We start from the raw sequence: 5554 nt of genomic DNA, 5'->3' as shown, positions 1-5554 counted from the left end.
TCCAAAGCCCCTGTCTCACCCAACCTCTCCTCACCGAGGTCGAGTGAGACAGGAGCAGAGAAGCGTGTCCTGGGCTACATCACTGTGGAACTGGGGGGGGGGGGGGGGGGGGGGGGGTTGTAACGAGGTAGGAAAAGCCCCCTTTTTACAGCACACTGCCAAAAGGTGTTTAAAGGAACAAGTCAAAGGTATGTTGTTCAGATAAAGTGGGTGCAACCAGAGAAAAGTTGGGGGGCGGGTTCAGTCCAGGGGAGGGTGGTCAGCCCAGGAGGTGGGTGGATCAGGCCGCAGTGGGAGGCGGCAGGATTCAGGCTAGGGCACAGTGGGAGGGGAAGAATTGAACTGGGTTGTGTGTGTGTGGTGGTGGGAGGTGTCCTGGGAGAGGCTGGATCTGTTCTTTAAGATAGTTAGTCTGGACTTTCAGTTTCATATGGCAGCTTAAGAGGGAAGACCCACTTACTTTCCACAACTTTTACCCCAGAAAGGTTGCGTTTCTGAACTGGCAGGAAGCCTGGATGAATCTATGTACAGGAGAGCCATTACAGGCTGTGCAGGAAAGGTTTAGAATTTAATATGAAAAATGAAATGAAAATCGCTTGTCACGAGTAGGCTTCAATGAAGTTACTGTGAAAAACCCCTAATATCTTCCTGAAAAGGCAGGGAGGGTGGGGCAGCAAGTTAGAGGTTGGTGACAGTATTTGCTGTGTATTTCACCATTAATCTGTTATAAATAAACAGTAATTGTGTTTCAATTTACAAAACTGTTGACTGTAATTACTGGGCAGCCAAGTGCCAAAGACTTCATGTACTTCTACAGTATTAGCAGTATTGGTTAATTCACTTGTGTTGCGACTCTGGGGCATGCGGGGCTGGAATTGACCGTGTACTTGCCCAGGGTGGCGTGCAGTACCCAGGGGTGTCAATCTGGTGAAGCTATTACACAGGACTACATGCGGGTCAAACAGCAACCACATGGGCCAACGGATCAGATCCAAAGCTATGCCACATCCAGTCGAGAATGGCGGAGGACAATTACACTCGCTGGAGGAAGAGGCTCCACAAATGCTCCCATCTTTACAGTGGAGGAGCCCACCATATCCACAATCCTCAGCCAGAGGTGCAGAGTTGATGGCCTATCCTTGCCTCCTCCTGAGGTCCCCACTATCACAGATGATGTCAAGATTATAAAGAAACAGCTAACGGCACAACAATATTCTAGCAGTACAGAAGACCCGTGCCCCTTTTAGCTGCACTGGAACAGCTTGGACTGCAATTGCCCAGGTATGTCCTGTACACCAGTGCAGGACAAAGACAACCTAGTTGATCACCACCTAGGGCGATAGTGGTTAGCACTGCTGCCTCAGTGCCAGGGACCCAGGCTCAGTTCTGGACTTGGGTAACTGTGAAGTTTGCACTCATCCACCGTCTTTGTGGGCTCTCTCCGGGTTTCCTCCCACAGTCCAAAGATGTGCAGGTTAGATGGGGTTGTGTGGACTGGCAGGGGAGAGTGGACCCAGGTAGAATGCTCTTTGAAGGTCGGTGCAGACTCGACAGGCCTCCTTCTGCACTGTAGGAATTCGATGATCGGTCTACTTTTGATCATCTGAAAGTGATGGAAGGGGGGGTCTTGACAGTGCTATCAAGCGGCACATCCTTAGCAATAACCTGCTCACTGACACAAGTTTGGGTTAAGTCAGGGTCACTCAGCTCCAGTCCACATTACATGGTTCGAACATGGAGGAGAGCTGGACTCCAGAGGTGACATTTGACTATGTGTGGCAGTCTTCTTCTCCTTGCAACCTGCTTTCCCACACAACGTGCGAGTTGCCAGCAAGCTTGGATACATTATTTGCAAGGAAGGGGAGGTGGTATAGAGCTCAAGCGTGGATCATTGCAGTACCCCAGCCCAAGCCTGTTAACTCCTACAAACAGCTCCAAACCGGGAAAAAAAGCCTACAGTAGTCATTTCACTTCCATTGGTTTTATTGTAGAAATGTGATCAAACGTATTTCTGTATTGCACACAGAGAACTCAAAAAAGTTTTCCCCCCAAACACGGTCATCCATCAAATCACCAATGTACAACATTTAAATAACAGATTAAAATGACAAAACTTTTAGACTGGGTCTGTACAGAAATTTTAAGTCTCCTTTTGAATTTTGTTGGAAATGAAGAATTTCCATTCCTCCCCCACCCTTCTTGAAAGCCCTATATAAAGAATGCAAAATACAAAGGCAAAGTTGACCCTGGATTTGGAAAGAGCCAATAAAGATCCATGTTATATAACCAGTGCAGTCCAGCTTGACGCAATTGTTCTCTGAATGGATAAAGGCAGCTGTACCATTACACTTAAAACAGTTGAAGCCTGTTAATGGGAAAACCCCCAGACGGAAGTGAAATTGGTCAATTTAAATCAGATCACCCCCGTGTTAAATCCCATCACCAAATTTGAATCGCTCTAGGGAAATAGAGTGGTTCTCGAGATTTAAAAAAAGAAAACCTTATATAGCAATGCTCCCTGGAAATGAACTGACATCCACTGTAGAAATCGGAGACACACTCAAGTTCGCTGTTCACCTAGATAAGTCGACACAAAACAAACTAACCCAACAGCACAGGAACCCAGGCTTGGAAGTTACTGGCAATAAGTAATACTGTGTGAATAGTTACTGTTTTGTACCAAATTTTAAACTGAGTGCTTGACGCCTCAGCAAAAAAAAAAAAAAAAAAAATGTTTTTAAAAAAACAAAGTCAACCCATCGTGAACAATGCTCGGGTGATTTCCAGGATCACGTGGCGTTTTCTTGTACACCATCAGGTTGCTGTGTTGAAGGTCCCCCCCACATTATGAAGGCAGTATCTTTAGTGATCTGAACATATTTTAGTAATCAAGATTTAGAAATATTAGTCCTCTCCTCAATGGAAATTTTGTCGATGAGAATCAGAACCCCCCCCCCCCCCACCTTTTCTGCCCCCAACCCCAAAGACCCAAACTCATTTTTCTAATCTGTGTTTGTAAACAAATAAGAAAGCACATTCCAATAAGGGGTCCCAACTGCTGTGTAAAAGGTTCTTTTCTGCACATTGCCCTGTCCTGCTGCCATTCATTCTCCCAACACTAGTTACAATCTTTACAACTCATCCTTTGGAACAGTATCTGTGTCCTCTTCTTCTTCCTCTTCCTCCTCCTCTTCCTCTTTTTCTTCCTTCTCTTCATCCTCCTCCTCCTCCTCATCTCCTTCAGCATCCTCCTCCTTACCCTTGTCTTCTTCCTCTCTCTTCTTCCGCTCTTCTTCATCCTGTTGCTCCTTCATTTTCTTTTCTGGATCCTGAACAAGACAAAAATTAAACTGGAGCATAAGTGTGTGTATGTACGCGTGTGTGGAATAGTTCTGAACAGTCAACAGTTGGGTACATTTGAAACAAGAACCCACCCCCCCTTTTCAAGCATTCCATTAACATCAAGGGTTCTGTCTGGAGAGACCATTTTGATCAACATACTAATTTAAAAATTTTTTTTGCATGCTCCAAAAACTATTGAATCCAAATCATGGTCTTCACAAGATCCAAGCTGACAAGAAAAGGCATTGCAGCTCATCTTGGACTCGATCAGGTGGCAAGTTCGTCAATTATTGCTCAAGAGTTGGAAAAATGTTTCAAAACAATTTTAATAAACGCATTCCCATTCTGCTTCTGCAGCCAGGCCCTTCACAAACTATTCACCCACGGCACGTGTTACAACCTTACCTTAGTTGCTCCCCAGGTTTCCGTCCCAATCTTTTCTGCAAATGTTTCATCGTCTGTGATCAGGAAGTTATCAAATACTGTCCCAGATTTAACCTGAAAAATAAATAAAAAAACAAATCCCCTCCAGTCACATTTGTACAAATGACACGAGCATCATCTGGAAGACACTAATTCCATCAAGGTAACCAGGTTTGAAAGAGCGGAGAAAAAAAATGATGAGAAAAGGGAGGAGTATGGCGCAAGGTAGACAACGTGCTCTCGTTGCTACCGTGGGCAGCACGGTAGCATTGTGGATAGCACAATCGCTTCACAGCTCCAGGGTCCCAGGTTCGATTCCGGCTTGGGTCACGGTCTATGTGGAGTCTGTACATCCTCCCCGTGTGTGCGTGGGTTTCCTCCGGGTGCTCCGGTTTCCTCCCATGGTCCAAAGATGTGTAGGTTAGGTGGATTGGCCATGATAAATTACCCTTAGTGTCCAATATTGCCCTTGGTGTTGGGTGGGGTTGCTGGGTTATGGGGATAGGGTGGAGGTGTTAACCTTGGGTGGGGTGCTCTTTCCAGGAGCCGGTGCAGACTCGATGGGTCGAATGGCCTCCTTCTGCATTGTAAATTCTATGTATGTATCTTTGGAGTGGGACATTAAAATTCTGCACATAAGCCACTATATAATGCTCATTACCACAAACGGGCAAGAGGAAGCAAATTACAAGGGGAAAAAATACATTTGAAATGCCGCTCATATTGGATAGAGTTCTACCAGTATAAGTTTCTTCTTTGTTTCCCCCACCACAAATCGCTACACTCTTTCAAAACCGTTGTTTGAAAAGGATTTACTGCTTGAACGAATATGTCGGTAGTTTTAAAATAAGCAATAAATCAATCTCAGATTTATGCTGATGATTCCCAGTAATACTCAGAACATATAGGAATGTAGAAGTTTTTTAAAAATTCATTCAACAGATGTGGGGCTTCGCTGGCTAGGCCAGTGCTCATTTTCTCGAGAATCTTTCAAAGCATGTGTGCATCAAGTCAAAATGTTTTGTGACGTGATCAAAATAGTTTACACCCCGTCTTTAAATGGGCCAATTAGGAAATTCTGAAGTACTGAGTTTAAAATGAGTAGTCACTGTCCGTGTGGAGTTTGCACATTCTCCCCCGTGTCTGCGTGGATTTCTCTCTCAACCCCCACAACCCAAAAGATGTGCAGGGTAGGTGGATTGGCCACGCTAATTGCCCCTTCATTTAAAAAAAAAAGAATATTTCCATTAACCATCACGTCTCAAGCTGGTTATATTCAATCCAGTCACCAAACGAGAAGCGTGAAGGACCAAGAATGAAGTTTCCATGCCTACAGGTCATAACCTGCAAGAGTGCGGCAAGAAATAAGCACAAAGGCGACAGAAACTATAGTGTCGTAGCTATGCAAACCACAAAGGGCCATTGCAAACGATGATGCAGCAACCAGACAACCTGAAGAACGAAAGAGTATGATCACAAAACATTACTGCAAACCCTTCCAAAGCACTAACCTGCCACAGATCTAGACCAATCACACCAACGTCCTTGTAACTGTAAAGACTAGAATCTGGCGTATACTCAGGATTATCAATTTCGGGATGAATCCATTTGCCCTTATAATCTGGATTATCAATCTGACGTGGTTTCCATTCACCCTAGTAAAAAATAAAATACATTTAGTCAGATCATATTGCTCTGCCTAAAGGGGAAGACCTGTATTGCGTTTTTTTTTAAAATGTGAACCATGTAGGCGCAATTGGTACCCAGAAAAAAAAAAAGAGAAAGCACA

At 44.6% G+C, this 5554-nt stretch overlaps 1 long non-coding RNA gene across 1 annotated transcript; it reads right to left on the bottom strand.

The window, feature by feature from the left end:
• Positions 1 to 1965: 1965 nt before the first annotated feature.
• Positions 1966 to 5445, bottom strand: LOC119957160. Its single transcript, XR_005458759.1, has 3 exons — positions 5277 to 5445; positions 3748 to 3840; positions 1966 to 3329 (listed from the first exon to the last, which is right to left on the bottom strand). It is a non-coding gene; the product is annotated as an uncharacterized LOC119957160 (long non-coding RNA).
• Between the last annotated feature and the right edge of the window lie 109 nt (positions 5446 to 5554).

The sequence above is a fragment of the Scyliorhinus canicula genome, chromosome 25 (assembly GCF_902713615.1).
Source record: "Scyliorhinus canicula chromosome 25, sScyCan1.1, whole genome shotgun sequence".
Lineage (NCBI taxonomy): Eukaryota > Metazoa > Chordata > Chondrichthyes > Carcharhiniformes > Scyliorhinidae > Scyliorhinus > Scyliorhinus canicula.
The sequence above is the reverse complement of the archived record's forward strand: the minus strand, read 5'-3'. Positions and strand labels throughout refer to the sequence as shown.